This window comes from Heterodontus francisci, chromosome 40 (assembly GCF_036365525.1).
Source record: "Heterodontus francisci isolate sHetFra1 chromosome 40, sHetFra1.hap1, whole genome shotgun sequence".
Classification (NCBI taxonomy): Eukaryota; Metazoa; Chordata; class Chondrichthyes; order Heterodontiformes; family Heterodontidae; genus Heterodontus; species Heterodontus francisci.
In genome coordinates, this window is record NC_090410.1 from 9,617,937 (window position 1) to 9,632,119 (window position 14,183).

Consider the following 14,183-nt stretch of genomic DNA (forward strand, 5'->3'; position numbering starts at 1 on the left):
GTAGAAACTCTGGAAGGTCAAGACTGTTATCAGCTTCATCTGTAGAATCAACACTGATGTATTCTTTTAATTCATCTGACAGCTTTTCTAAAACCTTTTCATTCAAAGTTAGTGAATCTTCATTTTTAGCACAGAGAATAGCTTTCAAATAAGTTTTATTAAATAATTGTCCCTGCCATTTTGCCACACTTGACCAATTCCATCATCATCTTCCTATGTGCTCCCCACCCTCCTGAAAACAAAAACTCCAGCCAAGGTAACTTTATTGTTGGGTACCCCTTACCTTCCGCTGTTTTTGTTCTCCACCAATGACCCTCGCCCCCTCCCACTGCTGTCACCGCCAACCATTGGCCGCCGCATGTGAGTCACGTGCTCCAGTCCTCTGTTCACCCTATGTGACTCCAAGTGTACAGGACACCCACCCACCAAATAAACCCATCAACAGACATGCCCATTAAGCTGACTAATCAAAGCAGTCTGGACAGATAAGAACAGTAGTATTATAGATTCCCCCTTCCTAATGGGTGAATTGCCTACTAACAGCCACTATCTAGAACCACAAATAACCATGTGCTAGTTTGAGTGAAGTACTTTGGTTACTGGTGCCACTGAAACTTCAAAAAAGTGGGATAAGATCTGGGGAGGAGGGGAACAAAAATCAGGTTTTGCCGTAGCTGTAGAGCCTGTGCTGCTCTTGAGAAGTGGATCAATATGTATTTCCTGTGCAAAGAATATAGTCTAACAGCGTTCTGCTTACAAGATTGGCATAACCATATTTTGTTAGTCCACAGCTTCCTAATGTTATCCCCATGTACAGTCAGTTTTCCTCATTAATAATTCCAGGTTGTCTACAATTAACTGAATTATCCCTTACCTTTATTAAACAGGGTTTTAACTTTTGCCCATCCTTCAGCAGCATTCGTGTTGTTAAAGAATTTTGGAAAATTATTAATACTACTTATTTTCTCAAACATCTCAACAGTCTAGGGTGTAAGCCATCTGGCCCTGGTGAGTTAACTTTTAAAATAATATTTAGCTTAAATTAGTTGTGATCATACATGCAAGGATTGTGCCAACTAAATACAACAATTGAATGGTTCTTGAAATGACTTGTTTGGGGCTGGACTTTCAATATCAAGTGACCAAAAGAAAAGCATACCATGCATGTGGACTGGAAAAGGGCGATTCATTTTTCTGCATGGACTACTTTTCCAGGTTCAAGCAGCATAGGTATATCAGTCAGGCTCACTTTGTCTCTAACTGAAAGTACAATTATACTAACAGCTACCAATTGAGACTGGCACCTATTAAGAGCAAGCTGAAATTCGAAGATTTGAAGTATTACAATTAATACATTTATACAGCACCACTAAAACAGAAAACATCCCAAGGTGCAGAGTTACAGAAGTCTGGGAACGAGATGCCAAGTCATTAAAGAATTGGGAGAGATGGTCAAAAGCTCGCTGGAAAAGAAAGCTTTTTAACTAAGACTTCTGAAGTTGAGGTGAAGAAATAAAAAAGCATTGTGGGGTGATTTCAGAGAGTACAACTAAGGCAACCAAGGGCAAGAAGTGCACATGAATGGAGAGAGACTGAGTTTATATGTGTTTAAATGTTCTCCACACATTTTGGCCATCACAATCTAAATTTCCCGCAGTACACAATCTCCATAAACTGGAACAAACCAATGAATACTTTTTCAGAAATCAACTCATTGGAACGAAGCTTAATGTGTACACTTTTATAACTGCCACTATTTTTTTTTTGTAAGGCTGATAAAATAAAATTGTCATCACTGTCTCAACTTATTGTTCACATAATGAGGACATCTGCCAACCAAAAAGATGGTCAGGTGACTACTGTTGAACAGTTCTCACGCCAGCTGAAGCACAGGAAATAGGTTCCCACTAATTTTGGCTCCTCTTGGGTTAAGAAATTTTGCCTGCACTTATTGCATCTTCAATATTGCCGAAGCTGGAATCACCTCATGAGGAACCACAGCAGCAAAGCTGCGCTCCAAATAATTCAGTGCCACTCTTGCTTAAAGCAGTCACCCAGAAGTCATTTGGCAATTTCTGTTTAAGTCTTCAGGCAGATGAACTTTGTGGTTTTTACAAGCAGTTCCAAACAAAAGCCAAAAACACTGGGATGTTTATTGTGGCACTGTGGCTTAAATTACAAAATTTCTGTAAATTACTCAATGTTATCTATCAGTGTTGCAGAATAATTCCAACCAAAACACCATTATGCTGCTCAATTTAACTTTCTGTAATCAAGGAAATAAGTCCTTAAAAATATTTATAGCTGCACTTCCAAATTATTAGTTAAACATAGGGCAGGAAATGGTAGAGAAAGTATTAAACAAGGCCATGCTGCCGCAGTTCCAAAGCATGTGCAAGAAACTGGGTGTTCCTCAAACTGTCTCTAGAACACTGCCAGTCCTCAAGTGATTGTCTAAACTGCAAGTAAAGTTTAGACAATCACTTGAGGACTGGCAGTGTTCTAGAGACAGTTTGAGGAAAACCCAGTTTCTTGCACATGCTTTGGAACTGCGGCAGCATGGCCTTGTTTAATACTTTCTCTACCATTTCCTGCCCTATGTTTAACTAATAATTTGGAAGTGCAGCTATAAATATTTTTAAGGACTTATTTCCTTGATTACAGAAAGTTAAATTGAGCAGCATAATGGTGTTTTGGTTGGAATTATTCTGCAACACTGATAGATAACATTGAGTAATTTACAGAAATTTTGTAATTTAAGCCACAGTGCCACAATAAACATCCCAGTGTTTTTGGCTTTTGTTTGGAACTGCTTGTAAAAACCACAAAGTTCATCTGCCTGAAGACTTAAACAGAAATTGCCAAATGACTTCTGGGTGACTGCTTTAAGCAAGAGTGGCACTGAATTATTTGGAGCGCAGCTTTGCTGCTGTGGTTCCTCATGAGGTGATTCCAGCTTCGGCAATATTGAAGATGCAATAAGTGCAGGCAAAATTTCTTAACCCAAGAGGAGCCAAAATTAGTGGGAACCTATTTCCTGTGCTCCAGCTGGCGTGAGAACTGTTCAACAGTAGTCACCTGACCATCTTTTTGGTTGGCATATGTCCTCATTATGTGAACAATAAGTTGAGACAGTGATGACAATTTTATTTTATCAGCCTTACAAAAAAAAAAATAGTGGCAGTTATAAAAGTGTACACATTAAGCTTCGTTCCAATGAGTTGATTTCTGAAAAAGTATTCATTGGTTTGTTCCAGTTTATGGAGATTGTGTACTGCGGGAAATTTAGATTGTGATGGCCAAAATGTGTGGAGAACATTTAAACACATATAAACTCAGTCTCTCTCCATTCATGTGCACTTCTTGCCCTTGGTTGCCTTAGTTGTACTCTCTGAAATCACCCCACAATGCTTTTTTATTTCTTCACCTCAACTTCAGAAGTCTTAGTTAAAAAGCTTTCTTTTCCAGCGAGCTTTTGACCATCTCTCCCAATTCTTTAATGACTTGGCATCTCGTTCCCAGACTTCTGTAACTCTGCACCTTGGGATGTTTTCTGTTTTAGTGGTGCTGTATAAATGTATTAATTGTAATACTTCAAATCTTCGAATTTCAGCTTGCTCTTAATAGGTGCCAGTCTCAATTGGTAGCTGTTAGTATAATTGTACTTTCAGTTAGAGACAAAGTGAGCCTGACTGATATACCTATGCTGCTTGAACCTGGAAAAGTAGTCCATGCAGAAAAATGAATCGCCCTTTTCCAGTCCACATGCATGGTATGCTTTTCTTTTGGTCACTTGATATTGAAAGTCCAGCCCCAAACAAGTCATTTCAAGAACCATTCAATTGTTGTATTTAGTTGGCACAATCCTTGCATGTATGATCACAACTAATTTAAGCTAAATATTATTTTAAAAGTTAACTCACCAGGGCCAGATGGCTTACACCCTAGACTGTTGAGATGTTTGAGAAAATAAGTAGTATTAATAATTTTCCAAAATTCTTTAACAACACGAATGCTGCTGAAGGATGGGCAAAAGTTAAAACCCTGTTTAATAAAGGTAAGGGATAATTCAGTTAATTGTAGACAACCTGGAATTATTAATGAGGAAAACTGACTGTACATGGGGATAACATTAGGAAGCTGTGGACTAACAAAATATGGTTATGCCAATCTTGTAAGCAGAACGCTTACAAAAATTTCTAAATTCACTTGTAACAGCCCTTCAAAACACTCGCACAGGGGATGCTGAGTCCAAGTGGGCCCACATCAGACGCGCCATCCTATGAGTCAGCTTTGACCACCTACGGCAAAAGTGCGAAGAGAAATGCAGACTGGTTTCAATCTCATAATGAAGAGCTGGAACCAGTCATAGCCGCTAAGCGCATTGCATTGTTGAACTACAAGAAAGCCCCCAGCGAGTTAACATCCTTAGCACTTAAAGCAGCCAGAAGCACTGCACAAAGAACGGCCAGGCGCTGCGCAAACGACTACTGGCAACACCTATGCAGTCATATTCAGCTGGCCTCAGACACCAGAAACATCAGAGGAATGTATGATGGCATTAAGAGAGCTCTTGGGCCAACCATCAAGAAGATCGCCCCCCTCAAATCTAAATCAGGGGACATAATCACTGACCAACGCAAACAAATGGACCGCTGGGTTGAGCACTACCTAGAGCTGTACTCCAGGGAGAATGTTGTCACTGAGACCGCCCTCAATGCAGCCCCGTCTCTGCCAGTCATGGATGAGCTGGACATACAGCCAACAAAATCGGAACTCCGTGATGCCATTGATTCTCTAGCCAGCGGAAAAGCCCCTGGGAAGGACAGCATTACCCCTGAAATAATCAAGAGTGCCAAGCCTGCTATACTCTCAGCACTACATGAACTGCTATGCCTGTGCTGGGACAAGGGAGCAGTACCCCAGGACATGCGCGATGCCAATATCATCTATAAAAACAAAGGTGACCCCGGTGACTGCAACAACTACCGTGGAATCTCCCTGCTCCGCATAGTGGGGAAAGTCTTTGCTCGAGTCGCTCTAAACAGGCTGCAGAAGCTGGCTGACCGCGTCTACCCTGAGGCACAGTGTGGCTTTCGTGCAGAGAGATCGACCGTTGACGTGCTGTTCTCCCTTCGTCAGATACAGGAGAAATGCCGTGAACAACAGATGCCCCTCTACATTGCTTTCATTGATCTCACCAAAGCCTTTGACCTCATCAGCCGACGTGGTCCCTTCAGACTGCTAGAAAAGATTAGATGTCCACCAAAGCTACTAAGTATCATCACCTCATTCCATGACAATATGAAAGGCACAATTCAACATGGTGGCTCCTCATCAGACCCCTTTCCTATCCTGAGTGGCGTGAAACAGGGCTGTGTTCTCGCACCCACACTTTTTGGGAATTTCTTCTCCCGGCTACTTTCACATGCGTTCAAATCCTCTGAAGAAGGAATTTTCCTCCACACAAGATCAGGGGGCAGGTTGTTCAACCTTGCCCGTCTAAAGCGAAATCCAAAGTATGGAAAGTCCTCATCAGGGAACTCCTCTTTGCTGACGATGCTGCTTTAACATCTCACACTGAAGAGTGCCTGCAGAGTCTCATCGAAAGGTTTGCGGCTGCCTGCAATAAATTTGGCCTAACCATCAGCCTCAAGAAAACGAACATCATGGGGCAGGACGTCAGAAATGCTCCATCCATCAATATTGGCGACCACGCTCTGGAAGTGGTTCAAGAGTTCACCTACCTAGGCTCAACTATCGCCAGTAACCTGTCTCTAGATGCAGAAATCAACAAGCGCATGGGTAAGGCTTCCACTGCTATGTCCAGACTGGCCAAGAGTGGGAAAATGGCGCACTGACACGGAACACAAAAGTCCGAGTGTATCAGGCCTGTGTCCTCAGTACCTTGCTCTATGGCAGCGAGGCCTGGACAATGTATGTCAGCCAAGAGCGACGTCTCAATTCATTCCATCTTCGCTGCCTCCGGAGAATACTTGGCATCAGGTGGCAGGACCGTATCTCCAACACAGAAGTCATCGAGGCGGCCAACATCCCCAGCTTATACACAATAAGTCAGCGGCGCTTGAGATGGCTTGGCCATGTGAGCTGCATGGAAGATGGCAGGATCCCCAAAGACACATTGTACAGCGAGCTCGCCACTGGTATCAGACCCACCGGCCGTCCATGTCTCCGCTTCAAAGGCATCTGCAAATGTGACATGAAGTCCTGTGACATTGATCACAAGTCGTGGGAGTCAGTTGCCAGTGATCGCCAGAGCTGGCGGACAGCCATAAAGATGGGGCTAAAGTGTGGCGAGTCGAAGAGACTTAGCAGTTGGCAGGAAAAAAGACAGAGGCGCAAGGGGAGAGCCAACTGTGTAACAGCCCCGACAAAAAAATTTTTCTGCAGCACCTGTGTAAGAGCCTGTCACTCTAGAATTGGCCTTTCATAGTCACTCCAGGCGCTGCTCCACACACCACTGACCACCTCCAGGCGCTTACCCATTGTCTCTCGAGATAAGGAGGCCACAGAAGAAGAAGCAGAACGCTAGGTGGAAATAAAAACGGGAAATCTGCATTTTATATATCATGGCATTAAATACAAAAGCAAGAATGGTGTTGAATCTAAAGACATTAGTTAGGGTGTGAAATGCACAGTTTTGGAAAACCCTTTTTAAAAACTGAAAACAGGCAGTTTAAATAAATTGGAACGATACCAGGGATGAAGGGGAAGTGTTGTGATGGGTTACCTGGGTAAACCCCGGATGTTTTCAGAGAATGCTATGCTCTTAATAGGAGTTTTTGAAATTATGAAAGAGTTTGAGAAGGTAAATAGTTAGAATTTTAAACTTCTTTTACCTGGTTTGTGAATCAGTACCAAAGGGGCATAACTTCAGGGTTAATGCAAAAAATCTATACAGGGGGATTTAGATTATTTTTCCATGCAAAGTTGTCAAAAGCTGATCAGTGAGAATTCAATGCTTGAAGAAAAATATTAATGTGTACAAGGCAACAGCAGGAAATGGGAGCAGCTAGCTCCTCTGACTTGGAGCTATCAGTGGAACAGGCAGGATAGGCTGAATTTAAAAAAAAAAAAAATTGTTCATGGGATGAGAGTTGCTGGCAAAGCCAGCATTTATTGCCTATCCCTAATTGCCCATGAGAAGGTGGTGGTGAGCTGCTGTCATGAACCACTACAGTCCATGTGGTATAGGGATACCCACAATGCTATTGGGGATGGAGTTCCAGGTTCTTGACCCAGTGACAATGAAGGAGCAGTGATTTTAGTTCCTGGTCAGAGTGGTATGTGACTTGGAATGAAACTTTGAGGTGGTGGTGTTCCCATGCATCTGCTGCCTTCTACCTTCTTTACTTAATTTTTTAATTATACAGAATGATGTGGTAAAGGTATTAATGTACTGCTGTTGCCATTTCCCTCCCACCCACCCACCCTTCTCATCCAATAGTGGAATTGTTGAAAAGGTTGCAGTCCTCTGTTGTGAGATATAGCACCTATTCTTGGATGTGATTGGATTAGTTCAGACCTGTTGACCATAATTTGATACTTAACACAAGGAGTTAATTTTTTAATTTTGTTAATCTTTGTCATATTGTGCTGCATTCCATTGCATCAATTTGTTAAAACTTACCTTGAGATTGTCTGATCTGTGGTTGAATTGGGTGCATTTGGCCTGCTTATTCTATTGTTCAAATACCTTCCCCAGATCGAAAAGTTCTAGCTATTGCCGCTACATGACGCCTATTGATAATTTGTGAACCCTTCTGTTCTCGCCATTTCCCCTCTGTCTGTTACTTTCTGGCATGAAGGAATGGCTTGGATTTCTTTAAGGTCTGGTCTTGTCACTGATTTCTCAAACCACATTGCATGAAATGAATCACCTTGACTTGTTCTGACTGTTTGGTGGTAGCCATTTTGCACACATTATGATCTCAGCACAAGAGAACTTGTGTTTCTCTTTGAACAGTGCTATTTTCATTTTTAAATTGTTTTCAAGGAAGTACATTATTTTATGAAAGTTTGTATTTATGTACACCGTCTACTGAGTTTAAAGTTCTCCGTTTCCAAGTTATCTTTTTTAGCGCACAAAACTAGAAATTGGGAGTTGTCTGTATATTTTTCATAGCACCATGTCTGTCTTTAACATCCATCTGAATCACAGGATCTGTCAACAGGGCCTTGAGTGACTGCACAGGAGTGAAGCTTAAATCTATAATCTCTAATAGCAAAAGTGCTTTCACCTGAGCCAGGCTGATGCAATCTGCTGAAGGTGGGGATTGGGCCATTGCGCTATTAACTGTAAGGGGCAGTGTGCTTGATTATGTTTTGTATGTTCTCAATAGACCTTAACCCTGGTACTGTAGCTCACAAATGTTGGAATGTACAAGGTATGTCACCCTTCCCCCACCTTCTGAAAAAGAGCATGTGCCAATTCCTGTAAGAGCTGCAATAATCCTTCGTAGACTGTGCTCTGTTACATCACACTGAGCAGGACAAAGGACTCCTAATGAATCTTCATTTTGAACATGAGCAGATATGAAATGTCGCCTCTTGATGTGTGCTTTAGTTGCAGTGGGGCAGTTCCAGTGCCTCTGGCAGTATTTAACGACCTCAATGAAGACATCAAGATGATCAATCCAGAGGGCAGCTGAGGGCTGTTAGATTTCAACTGAGAGCACACTCTCAGTCCAGCACTTTAATGTCATGGACAGTGCCTCTGTGGATTGTTTTACCACCTGAGTGCCTTGTGATTGATCATCAGAGAGAGCTTCAGATACTCAAATGAGTAGTGCATTTTCGCAGTGTGAATACAGCTGTCTGATCCTTTTTGCTTAAAAAGTTACTAAAAGCACTACCTCCAGTTGTATTCCATATTCTGCATTATGACTTGTCGTCGATCTAAGGTTTAGGTACTATTCCTTATCATGCCACCTTGTGGCCCTTGGCTTAGAGGCCAAGAGACCTGTTGCCAGATCCTTGAGTGCTGCTTTTGAGTTAGCCAGTGGCAGTGATGCTTAGGCACTTTTTTTGTCTTGTTCTGTCTTTTTCTATCTTATGATACACTTGTCATGTGGAGAATTGTGGGCATGAATGGGTGCGCTGGTGCCAGTATGTTTTAAGTATTGCTACTTGTTGCCATACTTGTGTGCTGTTACTTTAGACATGAGTTTGGAATGTGTATGACTCATCTAGCTGTAGTGCTTTTCTCCCCCGCCAATTTACTAAATGGCAATTCTTCATGTGGGAATCTTGATGGTAAGTGTCAGCAGGTTATTTGACTGTGGGGAGTCTGACCTGGTTCTTGGCTTACATCCATTTTTAAAAATTTGTCCTTGGGATGTGGGCATTGCTGGCAAGGTTCCACTTAATGTTTGTCCTTGGTTACCTGAGACAGTCGTTGCAAGTCTTTTTGTAGCAGTTGTTTCGCAACTAAGCAGCTTGCCAAGCCAATTCAGCGGGTATTAAGAGTTGGGTTTTTAATGATCCAGGAATTTTTATGGTGCTGGCCTGCAAATTATCAGGTTTATTGAACACAGTTTCACAACTTACTATGGTGGCATTTCAGCTTACTCAACTAACAAGCCAGAGATTGTATCTATAATCATATATACACTTTCCAGAAGGGTGCAGCAGATTGCAGCAAATAATAGGGCCCAGCTGACATTTTGCCCCTTCACCCATTCCAGAGGCAGTGAAGTTCTCGTAAAAGCAAAATACTGCAGATGCTGGAAATCTGAAATAAAAGCAGAAAGTGCTGGAAATATTCAGGTCTGGCAGCATCTGTGGAGAGAGGAAGAGCTAACGTTTCAAGTCATAGAGAAATCCAGCACAGAAACAGGCCCTTCGGCCCACTGTGCCGACCATCAACCAGCCATTTATACTAATCCTATATTAATCCCATTTTTCCCTCTCACATCCCCACCTTCCCTCAATTCTCTTACCACCTACCTACACTAGGGGCATTTTATTTTACAATGGCCAATTTACCTATCAACCCGCAAGTCTTTGGCATGTGGGAGGAAACCGGAGCACCCGGAGGAAACCCACGTGGTCACAGAAATAAAACTAATTGACCAGAGTTTTATTCATATAGTTCCTAAGGATATGCAATATTATGGTTTTAAACATCTACAAGTGGATTTAATCTAGTATGAATGAGTGTTGAATATTTAAATGGAACTACAGCTACAATAACTACATGATCAGCTGATGTACTTGAGCATGTAGAAGGGATTGCCACAGGATCAATTAGTTAAGCTGAACTCTTAAGATTATTAAATCCTTTTTAAAAATTCTGTTCCTATTATAGCACTGCATTAGGGCCTTGCATTGAGATTTTTCGGGTTCAACTTGAGGCAAGAATATAATTTGCCATTGATGCAAAACTCCTCTATTTTAAACCTTGAAATATAAAGCGATGAAAATTGCCCTACTCTGGTACAATGAGTTACCTCCAATCTTGAGCATCCCTTCAGAGTAGGAAATGTTTTCATTGCCTGATTTCAGTAAAGCATAGTATTGGGGACATTAGCATTTTGTAGTTGGTCCAGTTGAGAAATGAAATTATGAAAATAAAAGCAAAATGTTCGAATGCACAGTAATTGGTTAGTATCTAAAGAGAAAAGATGGGTTGACATTTTGGTGAAGACGCTTCAGAATTGCATGATTCCCAGTTTTCAGGCCTGATGGAGTCTGTCATGTGTAACTATTAATCCATCTTTTCTCCTTTTAAATGCCTCTTGGAAAATGTGCATTTTCGGTTAGTTTTTATTTTCTTTTTCTCTCTTGAGCAGTGCAGTTACACATAATGTCCTGTTGTGTTAGAGAGGATTTTGAGCTACATAATGAAGTACTGGAGTTTACAGCTCTGTCATTGCTGGTGGTTGTGGTGGGAGCAATTTGGGGTGATGAATTAAGAATGTGGCAGGAGAAGGAAATTGGTTTTAAGTGCTATTTTTCATAGTCAGTGTTCTCACTGGGCTTATTTAGCCTATCTACTCATGCAGCCTGGTTCTGAAAGACTGTCAATTTTCACTGAATTATGATTTTTTTTGCTGTGGAGCATGCCCACTAGTAATCTGTTGCATTGAGTTATGATAGTCCTCCGAAGTATCAATGTTTTTCAGACTGGACTTCTCTCAACGTATGTGCATATAATGTTGCCTTTGGGAGCTGTGGTCTCATGCATATTGCCATGTTTTCTTTCTCTTGTCTCCATGCTCTGAAGTTTAAATATATTCAAAGTTTTATTTTGGACTATACTTCTGTGCCTGACTGCAATCAATGGGAGGTGTGTAAAGGTAGTTTGCCATTTTGTCCTGCTTTTTCCCTTTTTAAAGCGTGCCCAGTACTCATACCTTTCTGACTTGAAGCACTGAGCCTTGTGGGAAAATTCTGAATGCGCTCTTATTTAGCTTTTCCTTGCTATTTAAAATTATCTATAATTTTTTGTTGATTAGCTGCTGTTTGCAGTATCAAGTTGTTCCATCCCTGGAATTGGAGTAAGTGCAATTCCCCTGTTAGTTATGAGACTATGTAGCCAGTAGTAATTTATCATGTATACCGGCTGTCTGAACACTTGCACAGCATAATTGAGTTCATATTGATCCCTGAAAGAATTAATGCTACTCTGATGTAATTTTTCTGCTACGAGGGTTGGGTTATGGCCTTGATGGTGCATTAGTTTTTTTGCACGTAGCTTCCCATTGTTAACAGTAGTGTTTAGTCTTATGGAGGTAATGAGACCCACAGGATTAGTCTGACCATAATTAGTCTTTGTATTACTGCAACGTTTAATTATGTTAAATGAACTCTCTAGATCCATCTTGAATGCTGGTCTGTTGAATAAATTTACTAAAATGCCAAAATTAAACTCTTCCCTTGTCCTCCGATTGCTGATTAAAGACATCTCTGTATAATAAGCCATGTATATGAGGAGATTTTTGGTTAAATTCCCAGTGTGCGCTGAGAAAGCTGATCTCTGCCGTGCAGCTTGTGGTGGTGCTACAATTAACATCAGCTCCACATTCCTAGTACACACCTTTTAAGCAAACCAGCTCTAGAGATGCTGGCCTGCCTCATTGGCGGGTACTGTGCTAGAATGGAACAAATTGATCCCAATAAGGAGAGAGAAAATTTGTAACCAAACATGAACTGCCATTCCCTGCTCTGCCATCACAGCCTGTTTTCCTTGTATACATGGTTTAGAACAGAGTAGTCAAACTCACTGCCCATCCCAGATGTTATGTCTGATCCGAGCCATGTGAAACAGTACAGAGTTTAAAATATTGCTGCCTTCAGTCACAGAAATAATATGTTTTAGTTGTTTTCAGTGAGATTTCCATAAGAGCAACTTGATTTGCAAGAGCCATAGGAACCAATACAATCTTGTGCTGATTTAACACAAAGGTCATGGTGCTTAAAGTGGCTAAGTTTTTCGATGCAGGGAATGTTTTTGACAAGGGAAAGATCATTGATTTGGGGTAGCAATCAAAATTTATACTTGTCCTAGTTTTTGTACAGAGATAGCAGCAAATCAGAATTTTCCAAGTTGAGTTGTCTATCTACATCCAGTTGTGGCAGGGGTCTTGGCATAGAGCAGAGGTTAGTGGCATCCTTACTGCAGGAGATATGTAATAGGCTAAATGGGGTAGACATGCAAGGGTATCTAGTGGTGTAGATATACAAATCATTGAAGGTTAGGAAAGCAATTAAAAGTGCAAACAAAGCACTGGATTTATATCTAGAGAAATAGAATTCTAAAACAGAAGTTATATTGAACTTTATATAATATTTGTTAGACATCTGTACAGCTCTGTTCTCCACAACTATCAGCAAAGACTGAACTGGCTGTGGCTCTTTTCTCTGGAGAAGAGAGGGTGACCTGATAGAGGTCTTTAAGATTCTGAATGGGTTTGTTCGATTAGATGTAGAGAAGATGTTTCCACCTGTGGGGGAGATCAAAACTAAGGGTCATAAATATAAGATAATCATGAATAAATCAAATAGGAAATACAGGTGAAACTTATTGATCCAGAGAGTGGTGAGAATGTGGAACTTGCTACCACGAGGGGTGGTTAAGGCGAATTGGATAGATGCATTTAAGGGGAAGTTAAGTGAGGGAGAAAGGAATAGAAAGATATGTTGATGGGGTTAATTGGGAGAATTTCGTGTGAAGCATAGAAATTGTCGTAGACCTGTTGGGCCAAATGGCCTGTATTTCCGTGCTGTAAAATTCCAGTAATTCTATGAACCGTGTATGGAAAGCACCTAACAGTACCATTAGATTATAGATTTTGTCCTCTAAAGCTTGGCTATGTCTGAAGAGTGTTTTGATCTATGTAACAATAGAACCAAGTGCTGGTGGAGTAGAGATGAATGAAGAATTAGAACCATAGATATTCCAGCACAAAAACAGGCCATTTAGCCCACCAAGTCTGCACTAAATACATTGTACCTTGAGTCTGTCAATGTGTTTTCCAGTGGTGACACTACAGCATTTTGCACTTCAATGTAATTTTAGCACTGCTTTAACTGTCAGTAGCATTGAAATAGAATAAAAATATTTGAAAGGGACAGATTGAATAAAAATGTCACTTTACATCTTAGGATTCAGATCATATCCAAAACTTGAACTTTGTGAAACTGTTTCTAATGGCTTTTGAATCCATACATTTAAACTAAATGTTACTAAAACTGACAATTCTGTGCATAAAATGTCTTTTTTTAATGGCAAGGCAGGATTCTTCCAGTTTTATCTTCTACTTTAATCATCTTTCTTTTTTTTCCAGCATGAACTTCACTAGAATGAATAGAGAATAATTGGTGAATGGAAGTGATATCGAGACAAAATCTCGCCCACAAATTGGTAGTGGAGGTAAATACCTTAAGAATGTGTACAGTCTGTGGAATAATTTTACACTGACAATTATTGAGTGGCCATGACATTGTGTTCAATTCCTCAGTGATGTAATCACTAGAAGGATTACATCTGTGATACTGCAATATTCCCAGAATTAATTTTACTCAAATAATGGTATATATTGTAATCATTCAAACAAGTCTAAACTATTTTAATTTATGTAGTTTTCTCTACTGTTTTTAGTTTTGGAGTTGTCCTGCTCTATGGCTTTGTCCCTTCACTTATTAATTTAACAAAAATA

The 14,183-nt window shown here is 40.7% G+C and overlaps 1 protein-coding gene across 1 annotated transcript in view; it reads left to right on the forward strand.

Moving 5' to 3' along the window:
* The window catches only part of arhgap35a (Rho GTPase activating protein 35a), a 139,760-nt gene that overhangs the window by 43,614 nt on the left and 81,963 nt on the right, over window positions 1-14,183 (forward strand). Inside the window, exon 2 of the mRNA XM_068019022.1 lies at window positions 13,812-13,897. The gene's annotated coding sequence lies outside the window, so the exon portion shown is untranslated. The remainder of the gene's footprint in view (window positions 1-13,811; window positions 13,898-14,183) is intronic.